General features: G+C 40.3%; 2 long non-coding RNA genes across 3 annotated transcripts in view; both read right to left on the bottom strand.

Moving 5' to 3' along the window:
- The window catches only part of LOC116582774, a 56355-nt gene that overhangs the window by 21851 nt on the left and 6738 nt on the right, over positions 1-27766 (bottom strand). The gene's annotated exons all lie outside the window — the stretch shown is intronic.
- LOC116582777 lies at positions 143-26187 on the bottom strand. Its single transcript, XR_004282514.1, has 3 exons — positions 26148-26187; positions 2010-2128; positions 143-177 (listed from the first exon to the last, which is right to left on the bottom strand). It is a non-coding gene; the product is annotated as an uncharacterized LOC116582777 (long non-coding RNA).

The raw sequence follows: 27766 nt of genomic DNA, 5'->3' as shown, positions 1-27766 counted from the left end.
AAAGAAAGATATCAGGGTGTCTGGGTGGCTCAGTTGTTGGGTGTCTGCCTTCAGCTTCGGTCGTGATCCTGGGGTCCTGGGATGAGCCCCACATGGGGCTCCCTGCTTGGCGGGGAGCCTGCTTCTCCCTCTCCTACTCCTTGCTTGTGTTCCCTCTGTCGCTGTGTCTCTCTCTCTCTGTCAAATAAATAAATAAATGTTTTTAAAAAAATAAAGATACCAAATCAACAATCTCCTTAAAAAACTAGAATAACAACAGCAAACTCAACCCAAACAAAGTAGAATAGGAAGTAAGCGTTAGAGCAGAAATTAACTAAATAGAAAATTTAAAAATAGAGAAAATCAATGAAACCCAAAGTTGGTTCTTTGAAAATATCAACAAAATTGACATTTAGCTAGACCTCCAAAAAAGAAAAAGGTGAGAACAGAAATTACTAAAATCAGAAGTAAACAATGGGAAATTAATAATGATCTTATTTAAAAAGAATTATAAGGGAATACTCCAAACAACTGTATGCCAACAAATTGGGTAAGAGATGAAATGAGCAAATTCCTAAAATGACACAAACTAGTGAAACTGACTCAAGAAGTCAGAGTGTTTGAAAACAGAGTATTTGAAAGACCTATAAGAAATAAAGAGAGTAGGGGACGCCTGGGAGGCTCAGTGGGTTAAGCATCTGCCTTAGGCTCAGGTTGTGATCCTGGAGTCCTAGGATGGAGTTACATAGGGCTCCCTGCTCAGTGGGGAGTCTGCTTCTCCCTCTGCCTGTTACTCTCCTTGATTGTGCTCTCTCACTTCAATCTGAAATAAAATAAATAAAATAAATAAATAAAAATCTTAAAAGTAAATAAATAGAGTGATGGGGAGCCTGGCTGCTTCAGGTAATAAAGTGTCTAACTCTTGATTTTGGCTCAGGTCATGATCTCAGGGTCTTGAGATCAAGCCCCGCGCATCAGGCTCTGCTCTCAGCATGGAGTTGCCTTGGGTTTCTCTCTCTCCCTCTCCCTCTCCTCCTCCTCCCCACCCCTAAAAAATACTAATAAAACTTTTAAAAATAAAAATAAACACACTGTTTACAAGCGTAAGTTGATCTCCACACTGCTTTTACTGCAGCTCATATATTCCATATGTTGTACTTACTTTTTCACTTGTATCAAGATATTTTCTATATATTTTTTATACTTTTTTTAATATACTTTTTAAAATTTGACCCATTGTTTAAGTATGTGTTTTTTTATTTTCCACATGTAGGGGTCAAGGGCAGGCCACCCCAAGATGTGCCTCTTTGGCAGAAAGATTATTTTAAGCAGAAAATAATCAATGCCCAAAGGACTCAGAAAGACAGTTTGATCTTCTCCCTAACTGTCTCAAAGAATATAGATAAAGGACTTCTTCCAGAAAGAAAGTGATCAATATAGAGAACTACATTTTAATATTATATGGTAGACAGGGAGGAACCTAGTAAGACCTTTTGATCAAGGTCCTCTCTGTGACCCATTATTTCTAGATGGCCCAGCAAATAGTTATTTCCCAAACACTTACTCTTTTTCATCTTCCTGTGAGTTGCTTTCCTTGCCTTTCAAGTCTCAGACCTCATTCCCTTTTTCTTAGTTCCGAATGACATATGTACCTCATGTTGTCCCAACTATCTAGAATCTCATGTCTGTGTGGATTCCCTGTACACTTGTAATTAAATCTGATTTTGTCCCATTACTATGTCTCATGTCAATTAATTGTTAGACCAGCTAGAAGACCCTTGAAGAGTAATTTTTTTCAAAAGATAATATTTATTTATTTGACGGGGAGAGAGAGAGAGAGCAAGAGATGGAACACAAGCAGGGGGAATAGGAGACAGAGAAGCAGGCTTCCTGCGGAGCAGGCAGCCCAATGCGGGGCTCAATCCCAGGACCCTGGGATCATGACCAGAGCCAAAGGCAGCTGCTTAACTGACTGAGCCACCCAGGCGCTCCTGAAGAATAAATTTTTTCTTCCCCATCAACTGACATACTTGGCAGGATAAACTTTCACTGGATATTTGCTCCAAAAACCCTGCAGATTCTTGGGCATCTGATATACAGCCAGGAGAACGTAAGATGTCTCACGCCGTCAGCCTCCTGGAATCTCTGTCTGTGGAGTCCGGAGAAGCAAGAGTGGTAAGAGTCTGTTACATATATTTAAATGAACAGGAAAGAATATCTGTGGAACTAGTTCCTTAGGCTTAGGGATTCAGTAAACTTGGGAGAGCCGTGATCCATGTCTTTGCGTGCAGAGATGGTCTTTGTTTTCCTCTTTGTCTGTTGGGTCATTTGTCATAAGGAAGAGAAACCATAGGGTAAGAATGCAGGCATAGACTCTAATAAGCCTGTTGTTCAAGGCAAGCTCACAGACTGATGAGTGCACATTTCTCATCAGACCAGTGTCACTTTAGACAAATTTTGCTGTGGGCTAATGTGCACATGACGTAAAGGCTGTTGCTAATGGACACCTTGAAAGCCAAAGCCACAAAATTAGTGCACATGGGTAAAGCACTTAAAAGCTGTTCCGGCACTTCCTACCTAACCCAGACTCCTAAATTGGGAAGGTGGGGCTTGAGTCTAGTGCCTTAGAACATTCTGCCATTCTGATACCATGAAAGACTCCTATATTGGGATAAATTAACCACCTGTATAACAAAGGCCTTTGCTTTCTTAGACCAGCTGTGAGACGTGAACTTTCTGTACCCTGTTTGGGCTGCCCTCTTTTTTTTTTTTTTTTTTTTTTTTTTACACTGTCTTTAGGTATGCCTCTTGTGTCCATAGTTAAGCCTTAAAAAGGCTTATTGGTTTAAGTCACTATTAATATATCCAGGGCACCTGGGTGACTCAGTCAGTTGGGCGTCTGCCTACAGCTCTGGTCATGATCCCTGGGTCCTGGGATTGAGCCCCATGTGGGGGCTCCTTGCTCAGCGGGGAAACTGCTTCCTCCTCTCTCTCTGCCTGCTGGTGATCTCTGTTTGTCAAATAAAAAAAAAACTTGCAGAAGGTTTATTAAAAAGGAATCTTTGGGGATCACCTGACTGGCTCAGTTGGAAGAGCAAGCAACTCTTGATTTCAGGGTCATCAGTTCAAGCCACATGTTGGGTATAGAGATTACCAAAGGAAATAAATAAATGTTTCCGAAAGCAGAGGCCACCTGGGTGGCTTAGTCAGTTGAGCACCCAACTCTTGGTCTCATCTTGGGCCTTAATCTCAGGGCTGTGGGTTCAAGCATTGTGTTGAGCTCCATTCTGGGTGTGGAGCCTACTTTAAAAAAAAAACAAAAGAATCTTTGGAAAGTAATCTTATACATGATCAGGACTAGCTAAAATTAGAATAAATTTAATTAAATAAAATGAGTTTTGGGGTGCCTGGGTGGCTCAATCGTTAAGCATCTGCCTTCAGCTCAGGTCATGATCCCAGGGTCCTGGGATGGAGTCCCTCACAGGGCTCCCTGCTCAGCAGGAGCCTACTTCTCCCTCTGCCACTCCCTCTGCTTGTATTCCCTCTCTCCCTGTCTCTCTCTCTGTCAAATAAATAAATAAATAAATAAAATCTTTAAAAAATGAAATAAAAAATAAAATGCGTTAATATCAGAAGTACGCTGGTACAAAATTATGATTTGGTTTTCCCGTTAAAACAATGTTTTTTTATAGTACTGGTCTACTTTTTCAAAAAAGATTTTATTTATTTATTTATTTATTTGACAGACAGAGAACACAAGTAGGCAGAGAGAGAGGAGGAAGCAGGCTCCCTGCCGAGCAGAGAGTCCGATGCGGGGGCTCGATCCCAGGATCCTGAGATCATGACCTGAGCCGAAGGCAGAGGCTTAACCCACTTAGCCACCCAGGCGCCCAGTACTGGTCTACTTTTAAAAAATTATTTATTTTGTTAGAGAGAATACACACATCCAAGTGGGGTGAAAGCCAGAGGGAGAGAGTCTTCAAGCAGAGTCCCTGCTGAACATGGAGCCAGAAACAGGGCTCTATCTCAGGACCCATGAGATCAGGACCTGAGGCGAAATCAAGATTCAGACACTTAGCTGACTCCACCACCCAGGAGCCCCTACACTTTCTTTTCAATGGCACACAAAACATTCCCCAGAACAGATCACATATTAGGCCACAAAACAAGGTGTCAACAAATTCAAAAAGATCAAAGTCATACCATGCATCTTTTCTGACCATAGTACCACCAAACTAGAAATGAACAACAAGAAAAAATCTGGAAAGAGCACAAATACACAGAGGTTAAATAACATGCTACTAAACAGGGAATGGGTCAACCAACAAATCAAATTTGAAATTAAAAAATTAACATGGGAATAAATGAAAATGAAAACAGAACAGCCAAAAATCTTTGGGATGAAGCAAAAGCAATTCTAAGAGGGAACTTTATACCAATACAGGCCTACCTCAAGAAGCAAGAAAAATCTCAAATAAACAACATAATCATACACCTAAAGGAGCTAAGGAAGAACAAACAAAACCTAAAACCAACAGAAGGAAGGAAGTAATAAAGATTAGAGCAGAGATAAATGATACAGAAACTAAGAAAACAATACGACAGATCAATGAAACCAAGAGCTACTTCTTTGAAGGAGCAACAAAATTTATAAACTTCTAGCCATATTCATCAAAAAAAGAGGACCCAAGTTAAAAAAAATCAGAAAGAAAAAGGAGAAATAACAACTGACACCACAGAAATACACACAATTTTAAGAGAATATTGTGAAAAATTATATGATGCCAAATAAATTGGACAACCTAGAAGAAATGAATAAATCTCTAGAAACATATAAACTACCTAAACTGAAGCCGGACGAATTAGAAAATTTGAACAGAGTCATTGCCAGCAATGAAATTCAATCAGCAATCAAAAAACTCCCAACAAACAAAATTCCAGGACCAGACCTCAGGCTCCACACTCAGCATGGGTCCACCTAAGATTCTCTCTCTCTCCCTCTACCCTTCCTGTTCCCCTCTAAAATAAATATATTTTTTTAAAAAGAAGAGTTAAGACCTATTCTTCTCAAACTACTACAAAAAATAGAAGACGAGGACAATTTCCAAATACATTCTATAAGGCCAGTATCCCCCCGATACCAAAACTAGATAAATACACCACAAAAAAAGAGAACTACGGGTCAAAATCTTTGATAAACATTTACATAGATGTAAAAAATACTAAATGAAAAACTAGAAAACTAAAACCAAAAACATATTAAAGAAAATCATTCAGCACGATCAAGTGGGATTTATTGCCAGGATGCAAGGGTCGTTCAATGATTGCAAATAAATCACATCAAGCAGAGAAAGGATAGGGGTGCTTGGGGGGCTCAGTCAGTTAAACATTTGCCTTTAGCTCAGGTCATGATCCCAGGGCCCTGGGATTGAGACCCACATGGGGCTCCCTGCTCTGTGGGGAGCCTGCTTCTCCCTCTCCCTCTGCCTGCTACTCCCCCTGCTTGTGCTTTCTCACTCTCTCTGTCAAATAAATAAAAAAAATCTTTTAAAAAACCAGAACATGCCCAGTAAAATTAAAAACAAAAACCCAGAAAGGATAAATACCATATGACCAGCTCAACAGACACAGAAAAAAGGATCAAAGTACAACATCCTTCAGGAAAATGCAAATCAAAATCACAATGCTATATCACCTCGCACCAGCCAGAATGGCTAAAATCAAAAACACAAGAAACAATAGGTACTGGTGAGGACTTGAGAGAAAAAGTATCCTTCTTGCTCTGTTGGTGGGAATGCAAACTGGTGCAGCCAGTGTGCAAAATAGTATGGAGTTTCCTCAGAAAGTTAAAAATAGAACTAGCCTACAATCCAGCAGTTGCACTACTGGGTATTTACCTGAAAAATACAAAAACAATAATTCAAAGGGATACACGCTCCCCTAAGTTTATAGTAGCATTATTTACAATAGCCAAATGACAGAAATAGCTCAAGTGTCCACTGATAGATGAATGAATAAAAATGTGATACACATACACACACACACACACACACACACACTGGAATATTACTCATTCATAAAAAGAATGAAATTGTGCCATTTGCAACAATATGGATGGAGCTAGAGAGTATAATAACAAATGAAATAAGTCAGTCAGAAGAATATGAATATATAATTTTAGTTGTATGTGGAATTTAAGAAACAAAAACAAGGAAAGGAAAAAAAAGAGAAAGCCAAGCCAAGAAAGAGACTATTAACTACAGAGAACAAATTGATGGTTACTAGAGGCAAAGTGGGGGAGAAGTGATGGGTGAACCAGATGATGGGGATTATGGAGAGCGCTTGTCCTGATGAGCACTAGGTGATGTCTGGGGTTGCGGAATCACTATACTGTACACCTAAAACTAATATGACACTGTACGTTAACTATATTGGAATTGGAATTAAACACAATTTAAAAAATTACTATAGGGATGCCTGGGTGGCTCAGTCAGTTAAACGTCTGCCTTCAGCTCAGGTCATGATCCTGGGATCAAGCCCCACATGGGGCTCCCTGCTCAGTGGGGAGCCTGCTTCTCCCTCTGCTTGCCACTCCTCTTGCTTGTGTGCTCTCTCTCTCTCTGACAAATAAATAAAATCTTTAAAATAAATAAAATAAAAAACTTACTCCATGTTGAAGGGCCCCATGCTACTGTTGTGTCTGTTAGAGACGGAGTGCCTGTTATTAAAGCAGCCAATGATCATGCTCCAAAGCATTCTTTGATACCAGGTTTCTTACCTACTTTGCTCTTCCAACAGACCAAGAGGGCAAACTTGGACTTTCAAAAAAAGTGTCATCTGTTAATGGGGCACCTGGGTGATTTGTCAGTTAAGCAACTGACTCTTGAGTTCGACTCAGGTCATGATCTAAGGGTCCTGGCATCAAGCCTGCCATCAGGTTCTGCGCTGAGTGTGGGGCCTGCTTGAGACGCACTCTCTCCCTCTGACCCTCCCCCAGCTCACGCATGTTCTCTCTTTCAAAAAAATTAAAAATTTAAAAAAAATGTTTTAGAACAGTATCATCTGTTACCATAACACCAACCAGGTGGTTCAATGGAACCTTTACCTCAGGTGAGGGTTTCATAGCCAGCAGCAACGCCAATACCAGACTATCAGCCTAGAAAAGGAAACTGCTCAATTATTTGAAAAACTGAGACACGCTGTGGAAGTTTCTTAATCTGGCCGTCGTCGTGCTGTACAACTCATTTTCCTTATAGCAGACAAAATATCAATCGAGCAATCTTTATTTAGACCACAACGATACTGTATGCATGTACTCGAGAAAGGGTCCCTTTTCCCACCTTACACTAAGGAAAGAGCCTGGGTGTCTGGGTGGCTCAGTTGGTTCAGTGACTGACTCCTGACTTCAGCTCAGGTCGTGATCTCAGGGGCCTGGGATCAAACCCCACAGAGGGCTCCATGCTCAGCACAGAGGCAGCTTGAGGATTCTCTCCCTCTCCCTCTGTCCCATTCCCTCCTCCCCTGCTCACACACACTCTCTAAATAAATACATAAATAAATAGAAGGAGCCTATGGATATAATTTAGGGACAGCCTGATTATTATAGTTTCTTGACTCGGGTCTTTTCTTACTTAGTGTGAGATCTGGGGACACCAACGAAATGCTTCAATATATCACAGCTCCCATGGAGCTAGTCCTGTCACCAAATACATGTGAAATTCCTTTCAGTGAGTCAGAATCAAAGTGGTACCTGACCCACTTGAGCCATTAAGTGTTCCATATCATACAATATGCCCAGGCCTGTAGAATGAAGCAGACATTTTTTTATTGTGAATAATAACGAGAACATATTTTTCCTTATATTGTTTTATTTCTTTGCATTGACTTTGAGGAAGATAAAATGGCTTAGAAAAAGTAATAAGATCAGTACGATCACAAACTTTTCTAGTGTATGCACCATTTTGCAATACAGATGAGTATTACTAACTGATTTGATTCTTCTCAGAATGCTTCTCTTTGATGAAAATATAGCCAATGGTTTTTTCCTACATTCTCCTCTTTTTTTTTTTTAAAGATTTTATTTATTTATTTGTCAGAGAGAGCAGAAGCAGTGGAGCAACCAGAGGAGGGAGCAGCAGGCTCTCTGATGAGCAGCGGGCCTGAAGCGGGACTTGGTCCTAGGATCCTGGGATCATGACCTGAGCCGAAAGCAAACGCTTAACCAATTGAGCCACCCAGGCGCCCCTCTCCACCATACTTTCTATAATCAATCAGTGTTTTAATGTTTGTATGTTATTTAAAAGATTTAAAGATTCATTATTGAATTGTTTCCAGTATCGGTATGTACAGAAACATGGTAGTACAGCAATTATTTTCATACACGAATATAAACAGTATTTTTTAAAGTAAAATAGAAGAGCACATAAGAAGGAGGTTTGGGGATTGGGCAAAATGTTTGAGGAAGATTAAGAGGTATAAGTTTCTACTTGTAAAATGGATAAGTCACAGGGATTAAAGGTACAGCACAGGGAATATAGTCAATAATATTGTAAAAACTTTGTATGGTGATAGATGGTAACTATACTACCATGGTGAGCACTTAGTAATGTAGGGAATTGCTGAATCACTAGGTTATAGTCCTGAAACTAATATAATATTATGTATCCAAAAAAAGACTATGAAGAAGCCAAAATGTCAACAAAACCCAGCATATTACTAGACATTTTAAATTATAACCTGTCAATCTGTCTTTTAATAAGCAAAATAACACATCAATTATGATTTATAAAATAACTGCTTTCTTTCAAAAAAAGCACATAAGGAAGAAATTCTATCACTCTTATTAGGAATATTAAGTAACACAGATACTGACAGACTAGGAGGAAAAGTACTAGCATGTAATCTCCAGAGTAGGAAGAAACCTAGACCTTTTTGCTCCTCATAGCACCAGTCCACACCAACAATGATGATTACTTTAACCCCTTTGACCTCGGTAAATTTTAACTTATTAGAAACTACCCATGAAAATAGACAAAACTACAACAAATGATAATATGGAACCAATCAGAATCACTGACAAGAGAGCTTATACTACACACGAAATGGCAAAAATTGGAATGGCATTCCAACAAACTGACTGACACAGAAACCCCAGTGGCAATTACATTTATAGTCCAAAAGAAGACAGAACCTGATCCTCACAGGAGCAGAAATTGTGAAACTCAGACCCATTACCACTGATGCCAAATTTAACGAAAAATTTAGAGCATTTGGAAAAAGAACATTAATATACAAAGATGTCTGCACAGCAGCAACCTGGAGATTAATATGGCCTATATGTAAGACACCACCCCATAGAACATCTCAATGAAAAACAGCAAGGGAAGCTCCTAATGTAATGAGATTAGGACTGCTAACTATAATTTACAATAGGGGACAGACACCCTCACTACTATACACGGTAGCAAGAGAATTAACTTAAAAGGTCATTCTTTTTGAATGAGAGAGAGCACAAGTAGGCAGAGTGGCAGGCAGAGGGAAAGGAAGAAGCAGGCTCTCTGCTGAGCAGGGAGCCCCATGTGGGGCTTGATCCCGGGACCCTGGGATCATGACCTGAGCCGAAGACAGCCACTTAACAGACTGAGCCACCCAGGCGCTCCTAAAACGTCATTCTAACAGCTTCACCTCCACAGGATAGAACAGCACTAGTCAGAGTATTTGAAGGGGCCAGAAATACAGACCTTTAATCCACGTAAGAATCCCAGAAACTATTTACAGTGGCAGAGAGATGAAAACACCCATTTTTTTAAATAGGAAATAGACTAACAGAAAATAAATCAACATGTAGACCCACTAACTCATTTATTGTAAATACTATCCCATTATAAAACTTAGTCCCATAAATAGACATGCCACTGATAAGTGAGAGGCAGAAAGCCCCATGAGCCTCATACAGGGACATCATCTCTTTGCCCAAGTCAGGGACAGTTAGCCATGTTACAGTGCCCATATCTATAGAAACCCCTTCTGTAAATAAAAAAATATTACATATACTACTATGCTGTTAGATACAGGGTCCCAAAGAACATCCTACTAATTTAGAAAACTTTCCCAATAAAAGAGACTAATTGAAGGATTAGGAGGAAAATTAACCCCTGGACATGGGTACATACACTCTTAACTGATGCTATACCACCCATTAAGAACAAATGCTTTGTAGGTCCCAATTTAAATAGATATAGTAATACAAGATGTAAACAACAAAGATATAACCATCCCACAGAATACCTTAGCTATACCAAACTGAATTGCAATTGAATTGCCCACCCCATTTTTTTTAATTTAAAAAAAATTTTTAAAGATTTTATTTATTTATTTGAGAGAGAGGGAGAGTGAGAGAGCACACAAGCAGGGGGAGCGGCAGGCAGAGGGAGAAGCAGGCTCCCCGCTGAGTAGGGAGCCCGATGCGGGCTCGATCCCAGGACCCTGGGATCATGACCGGAGCCAAAGGCAGACGCTTAGCTGACCGAGCCACCAAGGCACCCTGCCCACTCTATTTAAAATAACAAACATACCCCAATATGATCTTAAGGGAGGACATACACAAGTTAAGAAAAAAATTCAGAAACTATTATAGGAACAAGTTACTGGTCCTACTATTTTCACCCAGTCTGGCCTGTTAAAAAGCTAGATGGATCATATGGATTTACATTAAGTTATAGGAATTTAAACACTCCCAAAATTGAGGGAACACTCTCAAACACAGGCACTGTCACAGACAACAGCAGCATGGGATCCGGAACTTACTATACAGTTATAGACTTACCTGACATTTTCTTTGCTATTCCAACTGATGAGGAAAACCAACCTATGAACACATTCACATGGGAAGGCAGACAATATCGGGTTTATTATGTTACCACAAGGATACCTCAACAGCCCAGCAAAACCCCACCACCTTCTAACACAAGATATCCAGGCCTTCAGGAAAACACAACACATAAACACAACATGACTTCCTCTATTAATGACATTCTTACTTACGGTAATAACATAGAAGAACAGATTAAGGTCAACATAGGGTGAACTGAATTCCTTACACTCAGAGGATAGACAATTAACCCACATAAGGTCCACATACTCCATACTACAGTAAAATTTCTAGACCTAATTTAGTTCTCTGAAGGTAGAAAAATACCCAATCCAGTCGTGAACAAGATCGATTGCAAAACATCTCCTACCACAAAAGAAGCTCATAAACTGGTAAGACTGTTTGGATATTGGAAACACCACATACCACATATAAGGATGATACGAAAACCTATCTATGATATAACTAGTAAGAATACGGAAGTTAGATGGATGGAGACTCAAGAGGTAGCTTTGACTTACCTGAAAAAAGCTATCAGAACCTTTAATACATTGGCACTTATAGAAGAACATGATGTTGGGTTACCACACTTTTGCAGTTCCCCAATATCAAAAGGGAGAATGGAACCCGTAGGCTACAGAGAGCCGCCTTATGATAAAAGAAACACATGTTCTTAAGGATATGCTAGTAGAATGGACCCAAATTACACTTATTACTGCTAGATGTTTGCATGAACCTGTGGTACAAGTAGCCTTGCACCTTGGTACAAGGTACAGTGGCCTTGATGCTTCCTCAACCAGTTATATGTAATACGGGAAACTGGCCTGTGAGAGTATGCTCTAAGCCAAACCGCACCCTAACCTACCACAGTCAAAAAAAAAAAAGTAAGGAACACAACATGATGTGATGTGTAAAAATAAAAGATAGTGAAGATGACAATAAAAGGCAAAAGAGGGGCACCTGGGTGGCTCAGCGGGTTAAGCCTCTGCCTTCAGCTCAGGCCATGATCTCAGGGCCCTGGGATCAAGCCCTGCATCGGGCTCTCTGCTCAGCGGGGAGCCCGCTTCCCCCTTTCTCTCTACCTGCCTCTCTGCCTACCTGTGATCTCTCTCTGTCAAATAAATAAATAGATCTTTAAAAAAAAAAAAAGGAAAAAGATATTGTCCAAGGTCAAGAGAAGATACATGAACTATTAAAATAACCAGAGAAGGGCACCTGGGTAGCTCAGTTGGTAAAGCGTCCTTCTCTTGGTTTCAGTTCCGGACATGACCTCCGGGTAGCAGAATCAAGCCCCGCATCATGCTCTGCACTCAGCAGGGAGTCCGCTTGAGATTCTCTCTCCCTCTGCCCCTCCACCCACTCTCTCTTTAAAATAAATAAATCTTTTAAAAAATAAAACAGGGGTGCCTGGGTGGCTTTAAGTGTCTGCCTTCAGCTCAAGTCACGATCCCAGGATCCCGGGATCAAGCCCTGCATCGGTTTCCCTTCTCCCCAGGAGTCTGCTTCTCCTCCCTCTCCTGCTACCTGCCACTCCCCCTGCTTGTGTGCATGCTCTCTCTCTCTCTCTCTCTGTGTCAAATAAATAAAATCTTTAAATTAAATTAAATTTAAATTTAAAAAAATAACCAGAGAGAAAATGGCTATGTAAAGGCCAGCCCTAGGGACACCTGCGGCAAGGACTAGATAACTATCAAATTGTCCTAAATACCCCAGAAATTGACCTGAAGACTGGCAGAAAAAGCTCCACAACTAAAAGTAGAGAAGAGGACACATCAAAGATGGTAGGAAGCGAGGAGATGAGTTTTGAGAGACAAACAGATCAATGGCCACTGTGGTGGGGAAAGAGCCAGGGTCGCAGAGAAGGCTGAGAGATAGACTAGCACACAGGGGAGTGCAAAGGGAAAACGAATCCCCACATCAACTGGCCTAGAAAACAAAAGGGGGGAAATTTCTTGGGTTCTTGGAACTGGCGGGGCTTAAAGCCTGGACTTTTATTTATTTTATTTAAGATTTTATTTGTTGATTTGTCAGAGAGAGAGTGCACAAGCAGGGGGAGCAGCAGGCAGAGGGAGAGGGAGAAGCAGACTCCCCGCTGAGCAGGGAACCGGATCCGGGGCTTGATCCCAGGCAGGACCTTGGGATCATGACCTGAGCTGAAGGCAAACACTTAACCGGCTGAGCCACCCAGGTGCCCCAAAGCCTAGACTTTAAAAGGTCAGTGGGCTTGGCTCAGAGAGAGCACAGAGGGCACTGCGCTGCTCTTGGAGAGAAGGCTGGGCAAAGAGCCCACACAAGCAGAGTGTGGAAATGGCAGTCTGAAGAGCCCCGGGGGCACACAGGGGAGGTTATTTACTCCTCTCGAGGCAAGTCCCAGAGAGGCAACAGAGAGGCAGCATTCATGGAGAGACCCTTCCAGGAACAAAGGAGCTAGCACATGCCTTTTCCCTCTGCTGCCCCTCAGCGTAAACAGAGCCACCTGCGAAAACCAGCACGGTGCTGACACTTGCTATCTGACTGGCTTCCACCAAGCGTGCCGCCAACACTATGGTGGAACCGGCCTTCCCAGACACGTTTCCTCAGAGCCAGTGCGGTGGGACTCCATCCCCAAAAGACTGACCTTAACCCCTGCCACCACCATGTCTGCTGACCTCAGAGTACTGTGGAGCTTCAGTTCCAGTAGCAGTGGTGACTGGTCTTACTTCACAAGCAGACCAGAGCACGCCTAGTTAAAATGCACCACATTCAGGCCAAGGACAAAACACTGCCCACAACAGGCATAGAGCCTCTGCAGACGATTGGCCTGAGGGATGAGGCTGCCAAGACGAAACAGCAGAGCACACGCAGCACACACTGGAGATATTTCCCGAAGCACCAGGCCCTAGGGAACAGGGGACACTACACAGCAGGGCACTACAGGACCTGTTCTCCATAAGGTCATTATCCTCAAACACAGGAGATTGAGCTGACTTTCCTTTTCCTAACATAGAAACAGGCACAGAGACTTAGACAAAAAGAGAAGACAGAGAAATCTGTCCTAATTGAAAGAACAGGACAAGGCCACAGCTGGACATCTAAGTGAAACAGATATAAGTAACATGGCTGATGGAGTATTTAAAGCAATGATAATAAGGATACTCACCAGACCTGAGAAAAGAGTAGAAGACATGAGCGAGACACTTAACACAGACATAAAAAAGCAGCAGAGATGAAGAGTGCAATAAACAAGATTAGAAACATGCTGGGTGCAATAAACAGCAGACTGGAAGGGGAACAAATTAATGAATTAGAAGACAGAATAATAGAAAGTAAGCAAGCTAAATAAAGGAGAAAAGTATTATGCAAAATAAGAACACGGGGTAATCACTGACTCCATTAAATGTACTAACATTCATATTATAGGAGTCCCAAATGAAGAAGAGAAAAGGGGGCATGTGGCACCTGGCTGGCTCATTCGGTGAAGCATGAAACTCTCAATCTTGCAGGTGTAGGTTTGAGCCCCACATTGGATATTGAGATTACTTAAAAAATAAAATAAAATCTTTAAAAAGAGAGAGGGGGGTGCCTGGGTGGCTCAGTCAGTTAAGCGTCTGCCTTTGGCTCAGGTCATGATCCCAGAGTTCCAGGATCAAGCCCTACACTCAGCTCCTTGATCAGCGGGGAGTCTGCTTCTCCCTCTGACCCTTCCCCCCTCATGTTCTCTCACTCTCTCAAATACATAGTTTTAAAAATAAGTAAAAATGATAAAAATAAAAAGAAAGAGAGACACACATACAATGGGGCAGGAAACTTTTTAAAGAAATAATAGCTAAAAATTTCCGTAATCTGAGAAGGGAAACAGATACTCAAATCCAAGAGGCACAGAGAACTCCCAACAAAATCAACAAAAGCAAATACATACCAAGACATTATAACTGAATTGGAAAATACAGGGATAAAGAAAACATGTTAAAAGGAGCAAGACAAAAGAAAACAGTAACATACAAGGAAAACCCCAAAAGGGAGTGGGATGATACAGTCAAAATGCTGAAAATGGGAAAATGGGAAAAATCTACAGCCAAGAATACTCTAACTATTAAGACAATCATTCAGAATAAAAATAGAGATAGTTGGGGCGCCTGGGTGGCTCAGTGGGTTAAAGCCTCTGCCTTCAGCTCAGGTCATGATCCCAGGACCCTGGGATCGAGCCCCGCATCAGGCTCTCTGCTCAGCAGGGAGCCTGCTTCCTCCTCTCTCTGCCTGCCTCTCTGCCTACTTGTGATCTCTCTCTCTCTCTCTCTCTCTCACTCTCTGTCAAATAAATAAATAAAATCTTAAAAGAAAAGAAAAGAAATAGAGATAGTTTCCCAGACAAAAACTAAAGGAGTTCATGACCAATAAACCAGCCCTGAAAGAAATATTAAAGGGAACTCTCTAAGTGGAAAGGAAAGACCAAAAAATGACACTGTGAAGGTAGGAAACAAAAAGGCAATAAAAATGAATATTTCTATAAAAATGTCAGTCAAGAAACTCATAAAATAAAAGGATTTAAAATATGATATCATATACCTAAAACATGGGGAGGAGAGAAGTAAACAACTGGTTGAAACTGAAATGACCATTAATTTAATACACACTGCTATATGGAGAAGATATTATATATAAACATAATGGCAACCACAGGTCAAAAACCACTAATAAATATGCTAAGAATAAAGAGAAAGGAAAAAAAGACTAAAGAGAAAGAAATTCAAATATATCACTAAAGAAAATCAGTAAACCATGAAAAAAGACAAGAAAGGATCAGAGAAAATCTTCAGAAGTAACCACAAAACAAGTAATAAAATTGCAATTAAGTACTTAACTATCAGTATTTACTTTCAATGCAAAGGGACTAAATGCTCCAATCAAAAGACATAAGGTTAAGACAGAATGAATAAAAAAACATGACCCAGGAGTGCCTGGATGGCTCAGTCAGTTAAGCATCTAACTCTTTTTTTTTTTTAAAGATTTTATTTATTTATTTGACAGAGATCACAAGTAGGCAGAGAGACAGGCAGAGAGAGATGGGGAGGCAGACTCCCTGCAGAGCAGAGAGCCCGATGCGGGGCTCGATCCCAGGACCCTGAGACCATGACCCGAGCCGAAGGCAGAGGCTTAAACCACTGAGCCACCCAGGCACGCCAAGCATCTAACTCTTGATTTCAGCTCAGGTCATGATCTTAGGGCTGTGGGAGAAAGCCCCCCATCGGGCTCTGTGCGCTCAATGGGGAGTCTGCTTGAGATTCTGCCTAACCTTGTCCCTGTTCACATGCACTCCTCCCCCACCAAAATAAATAAATAAATCTTTTAAAATATGTGTATTTTTAAAAAAGAAGAAGAAATTTCAAAAACAGCCTAATCTTACACCTAAAGGAGCTAGAAAAGAACAATATACAAGACCTGAAACCAGTAGAATGAAGTAAGTTATAAACATTAGGGCAGAAATAAATGATACAGAAATTTAAAAAATTAAAAATAAAACAGATCAGGGCCGCCTGGGTGTTCAGTGGGTTAAAGCCTCTGCCTTCGGCTCAGGTCATGATCCCAGAGTCCTGGGATCAAGCCCACATTGGGCTCTCTGCTTAGTGGGAAGCCTGATTCCTCCCCTCTCTCTCTCTCTGCCCACCTTTCTGCCTACTTGTGATCTCTGTCAAATAAATAAATAAAATCTTAAAAAAAAAAAAACAGATCAATGAAACCAGGAGCTGGTTCTTTTCGTTCTTTTCTTTTTAAAAAGATTTATTCCTTTTTTTGGGAGAAAGAGAGAGAGAGGGTGACTAGGAGGAGGAGCAGAAGAGAATCTTTAAGATTCTCCACTGAGTGTGGAGTCTGAGACAGGGCTTGACCTCATGACCCATGAGATCATGACTTGAGTCAAAACCAAGAGTCAGATGCTTAACTGACTGAGAAGCACAGGCACCCCCAGGAGCTAGTTCTTTGAAAAAAAAGAATCAATAAAATTGATGAACTTCTAGCCAGACTTATCAAGAAAAAAAGGGACCCAAGTAAAGAAAATCACAAAAGAAAAAGGAGAAATAACAAAAAAACCATAAAAATTCCAAGGATTATAAGAGAATATTAGGAAAGACTATATGCCAACATATTGTACACTCTAGAAGAAATCAATAAATACCTAGAAACATATGAACTACCAAATCTGAAATAGAAAGAAACAGAAAATATGAACAGACCAGCAAAGAAATTGAATCACCAATTCAAAAACTTCCAACAAACAAAATTCCAGGACCAGATGTCTTCACATGCAAATTCTACCAAACATTTAAAGAGTTCATACCTATTCTTAAACTATTCCAAAATTTAGGAAAGAAAACTTCCAAACTCCTACTATGGGGCCAGCATTACCCAGATAATACCAAAACAAGTAAAGACTCCACTAAAAAGAGAACTATAAGCCAATTCCTCTGATAAATATAGATAGAAAAATTTTCAACAAAGTACTACCAAACCGAATCCAACAGTACCTTAAAAAAATCATTTGCTATGGTACAGTGGGATTTATTCCTGGGTTGCAAGGATGGTTCAATATACACAAACTCAGTCAAGATGATACGTCACATCAATAGGAAAAAGGATATGAACCATTTGTTCATTTAAATAGACACAGAAGGGACACCGGGGTTGCTCAGTGGGTTAAGCCACTCACTGCCTTCGGCTCAGGTCATGATCTCAGGGTCCTGGGATGGAGCCTCACATCGGGCTCTCTGCTCAGCAGGGAGCCTGCTTCCCCACCAACCCCCGCCTGCCTTTCTGCCTACTTGTGATTTCTCTCTTTGTCAAATAAATAAATAAAATCTTTTAAATAAATAAATAAATAGACACAGAAAAAGTCCTGGACAAAGTACAACATCCATTCCTAATAAAAACCCTCAACAAAGTAGGTTCACAGGGAACACACCTTAACATAATAAAGGCCATACATGAAAAAGCCATCACTAACATCATCCCTAATAAGAAAAACTGAGAGCTTTCACCTAAGGTTAGGAACAAGACATGCATATCCACTCTCACCACTTTTATTCAAAATAATACAGGAAGTCCTAGTGACAGCAATCAGATAAGAATAATAAATAAAAGGCAACCAGATCAGTAAGGAAGAAGTAAAACTTTCGCTACTTGCAGATGACACTATATACAAAAACCCCAGAAGACTCCACCAAGAAACCATTAGAAGTGATAAACGAATTCAGTAAAGTCACAGGATTAAAAAAAATCAATGTACAGAAATCTGTTGCATTTCTATACACCAATAATGAAGCAGCAGAAAGAGAAATTAAGAAAGCAATCCGATTTACAATTGCACCAAAAATAATAAGACACCTAATAATAAACCTAACCAAAGAGGTGAACGACCTGTACTCTAAAAGCTATACAACACTGATGAAAGAAATTCAGGACAACAAAGGAATGGAAAGACATTGGATGCTCATGGATTGGAAGAACAAATATTGTTTATATGTCTATACTAGGGGGTCCCTGGGGTGGTCAGCCAAAAGAGCATGCAACCCTGGACCTTGGGATCCTAAGTTAAAGCCCCACGTTGGACACATAGCATACTTAAAAAAAATGTCTGGAGGCACCTGGCTTGGTCTGCATTCAGCCCAAGTCATGATCCTGGGGCTCTGGGATTGGGCCCCACATCGGTCTCCCTGTTTGGCGAGGAGTCGGCTTCTTCTTCTGCCCCTCCCCCCAACTCATGCTCTTTCTCTCTCTCAAATAAATAAATAAAATCTTTTTTAAAAACGTCTGTTAAGGAGGGCATATAATGTAATGGGCACTATACATTAGTATGTAAGACTGACGACACACTGAACTCTACCTCTGAAACTTATAATACATTATATATTGATTAACTGAATTTAAATTAAAAAATTAAAGCAATCCAAACATTTAATGCAATCCCTACCAAAATACCAATAGCATTTTTTAAAAGATTTAATTTATTTATCTGTCAGAGAGACAGAGAGAGAACACACACAAGCAGGTAGAGTGTCTGGCAGAGGCAGCGAGAGAAGTGGGCTCCCCGCCAAGCAAGGAGCCCGATGCGGGACTCGATCCCAGGACCCTGGGATCATGACCTGAGCCGAAGGCAGCGGCTTAACCAACTGAGCCACCCAGGCGTCCCACCAATAGCATTTTTTACAAAACTAGAACAATCCTAAAATTTGTATGAAACCACAAAAGATCCTGATAGCCAAAGCAATCTTTTCTCTTAAAAAAAAAAAAAGGTTATTTATTTATTTGACAGAGAGAGAGAGCATAAGCAGGGGGAGCAGCAGAGGCAGAGGGAGAAACAGGCTCCCTTCTGAGCAGGGACTCTGATGCGTGGCTCCATCCCAGGACCTGGAGATGGTGACTTGAGCCAAATGAAGGCAGACACTTAACCAGCTGAGTCACCCAAGCGCCCCTAACCAAAGCAATCTTAAAACAGCAAAGCAAAGGGGTGTCTGGCTGCCTTAGTCAATAGAGCATGTGACCCCTGATCTCAGGATGTGAGTTCAAGCCCCATGTTAGGTGTAGAGATTACTGAGAAAAAAGTAAAATCTGTGGGCACCTGCGTGGTTCATTCAGTTAAGTGTCTGACTCTTGATTTCGGCTCAGGTCATGATTTCAGGGTTGTAAGATTGAGACCTGCCTTGGGCTCCACACTTGACATGGAACCTGCTTAACAGCCTCACTCTCCCCCGCTCCCTCCCTAAAAAAAAAAGAAAAAGAAAAAGAAGAAAAAGAAAAAGGAAAGCTAGAGGCATCACAATTCCAGATTTCAAGTTATATTACAAAGTCATCAAAACAGCATGGTACTGTCACAAAAACTAACACAAAATCAATGGAACAACTAGAAAACCCAGAAACACACCCATACTTTTATGGTCAATTAATTTGTGACAAAGTAAGCAAGAATATACAATGGGAGAAAGACAATCTCTTCACAAAATGGTGTTGGTAAAATTGGACAGCAACATGGAAAAGAATGAAACTGGATCACTGTCTTATACCATACAAAAATAAATTCAAAATGGATTAAATGCATAAATATGAGACTTGAAACCGTAACAATCCTAGAAGAGAACATAGACAGTAACTTCTCTGACATGAGCCATAACACCTTTTTTTAGCTATGCTTCTCGAGGCAAGGGAAACAAAAGGAAAACTAAACTATTGGGACTACGTCAAAATAAAAAGATCCTCTACAGCAAAGGAGACAATCAACAAAACGAAAAGAAAACCTATGGAATGGGAGAAGATAATTTGCAAATGATGTATCCAAAAAAGGGTTCATATCCAAAATATATAAAGAACTGATACAACTTCACATCTGAAAAACAAATAATCCAATGAAAAAAATGGGCAGAAGACACAGACAGACATTTTTCTCCAAAGAAGACATCCAGACCATCAACAGGCACATGAAAAGACATCACTCATCCTCAGGGAAATGCCAATCAAAAGCACAATGAGGTATCACCTCACACCTGTCAGAATGGCTTAAATCAACAACACAAGAAACAACAGGTGTTGGTGAGGATGTGGAGAAAAAGGAGCCCCTGTGTACCGTAGGTATGAACACAAACTTGTGTAGCCACTGTGGAAAACAATACAAAGGTTCCTCAAAAATTAAAAACAGAACTGCCCTATCACCCGGCAATTGCACTATTGGGTATTTACCCCAAAAATACTAAAACGCTAATTCAAAGGGATAATGCACCCCGATGTTTATAGAGCATTATTTACAATAGCCAAATTATGGAACCAACCCAAATGCCCATCGTTTGATGAATGGATAAAGAAGATGTGGTATAAATATACAATGCAATATTATTCCGCCATAAAAAGAATGAAATCTTGGATGGAACTAGAGAATATAATACTAAGCAAAATAAGACAGTCAGGGAATGACAACTACCATGTGATCTCAGTCATGTGAAATTTAAGAAACAAAACAAATGAGCAAGGGGAAACAAAACCAGACAGAGCCAAATGAAGAAACAGTCTTAACTATAGAGAATAAACTGATGGCTACCAGAGGGGAGGTAGGGAGAGAGAGGAATGGGTTAACAGGTGATGGGGTTAAGGAATGCACCTGTTGTGATGAGCCCTGGGGGATGTATAGGACTGCTGAATCACTACACTGTACATCTGCAATTAATAGAACACTGTATGTTAACTAACTGGAATTTTTTAAAAAGATTATTTATTTATTTATTTATTTGACAGACAGAGATCTCAAGTAGGCAGAAAGACAGGGAGAGAGAGAGGAGGAAGCAGGCTCCCCGCTGAGCAGAGAGCCGGATGCGGGGCTCGATCCCAGGACCCTGGGAACATGACCTGAGCCAAAGACAGAGGCTTTAACCCAATGAGCCACCCAGGCGCCCAACTAACTGGAATTAAAAAAAAAAAAAAGTAATAAAAGAGAAAAGTAAAATAACCAGAGAAATATTTCATATTGAAACTTTTAAAATAAATTTAGTCAATTTTGGGGCACCTGGGTGGCTCAGTGGGTTAAGCCTCTTCCTACAGCTCAGGTCATGATCTCAGGTTCCTGGGATCGAGCCCCACATCGGGCTCTCTGCTCAGTAGGGAGCCTGCTTCCCCCCCACAGCATGCCGCCTGCCTCTCTGCCTATTTCTGATCTCTCTCTCTCTGTCAAATAAATAAATAAAGTCTTTTTTAAAAAAGCTATTAGCATTAAAAAAATAAAATAAATTTACGCAATTTAAATCACACAACAGAAACTTAAATAAACAAACATGGTAGATAAGACTAATAAACTTAATATAACGCAGCAGGAATTGAAAAGAGGACAAAAAAATTCTATTCCCAAAGTTACGGCAGTCTTGAATTCTGATATTATGGCAACCATACCTGTGCCTGATATTGTATATACAAGGTACTATTCGTGCTTATAACCCCTGGATCCTTATAAAAAAGGCTTATAGGGGTACCTGGGTGGCTCAGTTGGTTAAGTGTCTGCCTTCGGCTCAGGCTCCAAGCTCGGCGGGGAGCTGCTTCTACCTTCTACCTCTGCCTCTGCCATTCCCCCGTTTGTGCTCTCTCTCATGCACTCTCTCCCAAATGAATAATATCTTTTAAAAAATGGCTTATCGATGGAAATACAATTCTTAAGGAAGTTTCACTGAATGGGTTAAAAAGCTTCATTTGTTTTAATTTAGCAATTGGATACGGTAGCGTATTAAGCAGTTATTGTGCTTCTGCTACAAATATTAGGAATATGGTTGCTTATATTGGTCATTAAACAATGGTGTAAAAGAATGTGCAGCAAAGGAAAAATGCTTCCCCAAAATGACTGCACGTGATTAAGGTTGTAAGTGATGTAGAATCAGAGGGTGGACTGATATTTTTGGGAACTTAGCTTTGTACCGGGCATTTAGGCCCTTAGGATTAATTAGTGTGTGAGTGATTTGAAATTACAAATTTGAATTGTTGTGCATTCTTACGGTGCAATTTCAAATCCACTTGTTTATGATAAAGACAAAGTTTTTAGAAATAAAGTTGTTTTGATATAAGAATGATGTAATTTGTGTTAGGATGTTGTCCTGTCATCTGTTTTCACTGTTAAGAACTCAATAGCTCAGCTGCTGGGGGGCCCCCCTGGGGGCATATCAAAAAAATATATAAGGAAGCAAATATGGCAAGGGGACATTTTGACAGCAAATACTGAATTTATGAGGACAATTCAAGTGTTTGGTCTTGGAGAAGCAAGATTTTGCTGATCTAAGATAGCTCTGAAGACCTGGGCAATTAGCTCCTGTTGCTGGTAAAAGGGAATCTTCTACAAGCAGTGGTGAAAGCTGAGCAGCAAGCAACTTTGAGATAAAAATCCTCTTGTCCAGAATGGTGCCATCAATCCCCAGCAAAGCACTCTAGCAACAGGGGACCTTAACTTTTGCATTGGTGGATGGGCCTCACCTTTCAGTTGGCTAAGCACTCTCTCCTGAGTACCAACTCCTTCAAAGGTACACCTCAACTAAGTCTGGACTTTATCCCTTCCACTTCTCCTTTCCTGGAACAGTAGTGTGGTTAATCTATCATAAATTTGGAGTATGTCATTTCTTTATGGGTTCATGAAGAGACATTATGCTGTATGCTACTGGCTTGTAAAATTCTCATAGTGCACCTCTTCTAAATAAATTATTAGCAAGGACAAACTCAATCTCTGAATATTAATTTGCTTTCCAAAACGAAGTATTACCAAAGTCCCTATACCCAGGGAATGAGTTCCACAAATATTGTTTCCTGCTAATCTCAATTTTGATAAAGAAAAGGATGCTTACCACTCTTGATTCCACTATACCTTCAGGCAGAGACTCAGCAGATTAATGTTGTAAGAACTGGTAACTTAGGCCAACTTGTCAGAAGTCCCAGAACCTCACAGCTGTGCTGTGCCCAGTGCCCTAGGGAGAGCAATGTCCATCCAGTTAAAAATTTATCCTGCCACCCACGACAACTGTTGGGGAGTAAAAAATTCCTACATCCTTCAAGATTCTTCTGGCTGGTCTAAGGATTAAACTAACATGAGACAGATTAACAGAAGAAAACCAAAACTATGGACCTACAAGGAATCCACATAAAGTTTCCAAACAGTCAGGCAAAATGAAATATGTATTTCATTCTGGACTAAGGAGAAATGGGTATGGGTTAGGAATTTCAAAGGAAAAGAAAGCAATTCACTAGAGGATGAAAAAGAGTAAATTCTTGTGAAAGAAATGCTTGCTGAACCAAACAGAAATAATGGGACATGCCAGGACTTGAAACAAACAGGGCTTGCTAGATTCCTGTCTATCATACTTAGTTCATATTATACTATAGTTACCTATGGTGACATCTCTGGCCTGGAGCAGGTCCTCTACCTAAATTCTTTTAGGCAGTTAAAAAGAAGGTCAAAAGTTCTTCTTGAGCTTATATTCCATAGAAACAATCAGACTAGGGGCACCTGGGTGGCTCAGTTAGTTAAGCAGCTGCCTTCAGCTCAGGTCATGATCCCAGAGTCCTGGGATCAACCCCCGCATTGGGCTCCCTGTTCAGTGGGGACCCTTCATCTCCCTCTGCCTCTGCCACTCCCCCTGCTTGTGCATGTGTATGCTCTCGCACTCTCTCTGTCAAATAAATAAATAAATAAAATATTTTTAAAAAATCATCACACTTAATAATTCCCATGCCAAAGACATATTTTGGGGTGGCAAATTTTGAATCCTTACATTTACAAGATCAAACAAACAGAAATATATAGCCCAACTACTATCAAAAAGGCAAGAAATAACAAGTGTTTGTGAGGATGTGGCGAAAAGGAAAACCTCGTATTTTGTTCATGAAAATGTAAATTGATGCAATCACTGTGAAAAACAGTATGGAGATTCCTCAAAAAAATTAAAAATACAAATACCATATGATCCAATAATTCCATTAGGGGGTATTTACCCAAAGAAAACAAAAACACTAACCAGAAAAGATATATGTACCCCTATGTGTATTGCAGCATTATTTATCACAGCCAAGATATGGGAACAACCCAACTGCCCATCCATATATAAATGGATAAAGATGTGGTATGTATACACAATGGAATAGTACTCAGCCATGAGAAAGAATGAAATCTTGACATCTGCAACAACATGGATGGACCTAGAGGGTATCATTATGTTAAGGGAAGTAAGTCTAACAGAAAGACGAATACCATGTGATTTCATTACATGTGGACTATAAAAAAACAAATGGACAAACGAAAGGAATAAACTCATATATACAGAGAACTAATTGGTGGCTGCCAGAGGGGAAGGAGGAGAGATGGTCAAAATACATGAAGGGGATTAAAAATTACCAACCTCCAGTTATAAAATAAATATAGTCACAGAGATGAAAAGTACAGCACAGGGAATATAGTCAATCATACTGTAATAATGTATGGTGACAGATCGTGAAGACACTTATCAAAGTGAGCGCCAAATAATGTACAGAATTGCTGAATCACTATGTGGTACACCTGAATCTAATATAACATTGTACGTCAACTATACTTCCATAACAGATTTTTAAAAAGAAAAAAAATGAAATACATGACCTGAGTTAAATTTGAATTACAGATCAAAAACAAACATATTTTAGCTAAGTATCATAAGGGCAGGAAACTTTTCTCTTCTTCCCTTCTAGGTTTTTCAGCTGCTCTAATAATTAAATTGACATAACACAGATTAACAGAAGAAAAACAAATAAGAAAGCTCTTCCTTTGTCTGGCGGGCCCCAAGTCTTCAGCTCCAAATGCTCCACATGCCGAAGTGACACAGTTGGAGGTGGGTTATTCTCCACCTCAACAAAAAAAGCTTACCTTAAAAAAGACTTGTAGTGTGGGAGAGAATGGAATAGTTTATAAAAGTGAGACTACAAAAATTGCAGCCAGCCAAGCTGAGGGCCAGCTTGACCCTCCAGCCCAAATGTAGCGCTGTAGCTCAGCCACAGCAAGAAAGTGCATGAAGCCCACACCAGAACAGCTCTGGAGCATACCGATTCTGGTGACCAGGAGTGATTACACTAACGGGCATTGCAAGATGCCTTCCACATAAGACCACTACTTCCAAGAGCAGGAGACATACATAGCTGATGCCTTTAATACATAGAAACAAACACAAAGAGTAAAGACAAAATGAGAGGACAGAACAATATGTTCTATAAGGATGAATATGAAAAAAATTCAGAAAAAGACCTAAGTCAAACAACGATAAGCAATCTACCTGACAAAGGAGTTCAAAGTAATGGCCATAAAGACACTCACTGGATTTGAGAAAACAATGGATGAACTCACTAAGAAATATAACAGAGAGATAGAGAATATATAAAAGACCCAATCAGGGGTGCCTGGGTGGCTCAGTTGGTTAAGTGGCTCAGGTCATGATCCTGGAGTCCCAGGATCGAGCCTTGCATCGGGCTCCCTGCTCAGTGGGGAGTCTGCTTCTCCCTCTGACCCTCTCCCCTCTCATACTCTCTCTCCCTCTCTCATTCTCTCTCTCAAATAAATAAATAAATGAAATCTTCTTAAAAATTAAAAAATAAAATTTAAAAGAATTTTTAAAAAGAACCAATCAGGGCTGAAAATGCAATAACTGAAGTGAAAAATGTACTATAGAGGGAATAAGCAGCAAATTGGAGGATGCAGAGGAATGGATCAGTAAGCTGGAAGACTAGGTAAAAGCAACCACGTGGAACAGCAAAAAGAAAACAATTTTTTAAAAATCAGAATAGGTTGGGGTACCTGGGTGGCTCAGTCAGTTAGGTGTCTGCCTCCGGCTCGGGTCCTGATCCCAGTGGCGTCAGGCTCCCTGTTCGGTCAGGAGCCTGCTTCTTCCTCTCCCTCTGCTGCTTCCCCTGCTTATGCTCTCCAGCTCACTCTCTCTCTCTGTCAAGTAAATAAATAAAATCTTTAAAAAAAATGAGAGCAGGTTAAGGTACCTTTGTGACAACATCAAGCATAATAACATCTGCAAAATGTGGGTCTCAGAAAGGGAAAAGGGGGAAAGGCAGAAAACTAACTTGAAGAAATACTTGAAAGCCTCCTTAATCTGGGGGGAAGAAAAGAGATATCAAGGTTCAGGAAGCACAGACATGAAACAAGATGAACTCAAGGCGGTCCACACCCAGAAACATAATTATTAAAATGTCAAAAATTAAAAATAAAGAGAGAATCTCAAAGCAGCAAAAGAAAAGCAGTTATGTGCAAGGGATAAACAGTAAGGCTACTAGCTAATTTTTCAGCAAAAACTGTAGGCCAAAAGAGAATGGCAGGATATATTCAAAGTGCTGAAAGGGAAAAAATCTACAACCAAAAATACTCTACTGGCAAGGTTATTCAGAATTGAAGGAGAAAGAGTCACCCAGACAAACAACACTTAAAACAGTTCATCACCACTAAACCAACTATACAAGAAATGTTAAATGGACATATTTAAGGAGAAAATGCAAGGCCATAACTCTAAGTAAGAAAATTTTCAAAGGAAAAATTTCACTGGTAAAAGCAAGCACACAGTAAAGTTATGAGCTCCATCATTTATTTAGGTAGTATGAAGGATAAAAAAAAAAGAGCAGTAAAATCAATTATATCTAAAAACTTAGTCAAGGAATACACAAAATATAAACATAAAATATGACATCATTCCCATAAAACATGCAAGAGGGAGTACAAATGAAGTACTTTTGGAATGTGTTCAGACTTAAGTGACCACCAACTTAATACACATTGCCACATACATGGAAAGTTCTAAATGAACATCATGGTAATCACAAACCAAAAACCTGTAACCGATACACAATGAAGACAAAGGAATCTAAGCATAACACTAAAGAAAGTCATCAGGCATCAAGGCAACACAGCAAGAACAGAAAGACAACTATAAAAACAATGATCAGGGGGCGCCTGGGTGGCTCAGTGGGTTAAGCCGCTGCCTTCGGCTCAGGTCATGATCTCAGGGTCCTGGGATCGAGTCCCGCATCGGGCTCTCTGCTCAGCAGGGAGCCTGCTTCCTTCTTTCTCTCTCTCTCTCTGCCTGCCTCTCAGTGTACTTGTAATTTCTCTCTGTCAAATAAATAAATAAAATCTTTAAAAAAAAAAAAAAACCAATGATCAGTTATTCTGAGGGAGACAAACCATAAGTGACTCTTAATCTCACAAAACAAACTGAGGGTTGCTGGGGGGGAGGGGGCTTGGGAGAACGGGGGTGGGGTTATGGACATTGGGGAGGGTATGTGCTTTGGTGAGTGCTGTGAAGTGTGTAAACCTGGCAATTCACAGACCTGTACCCCTGGGGATAAAAATATATGTTTATAAAAAATAAAAAATTATTAAAAAATGATCAAAATAGCATACATATCAATCAA

This window comes from Mustela erminea, chromosome X, assembly GCF_009829155.1.
Source record: "Mustela erminea isolate mMusErm1 chromosome X, mMusErm1.Pri, whole genome shotgun sequence".
NCBI lineage: Eukaryota > Metazoa > Chordata > Mammalia > Carnivora > Mustelidae > Mustela > Mustela erminea.
The sequence above is the reverse complement of the archived record's forward strand: the minus strand, read 5'-3'. Positions and strand labels throughout refer to the sequence as shown.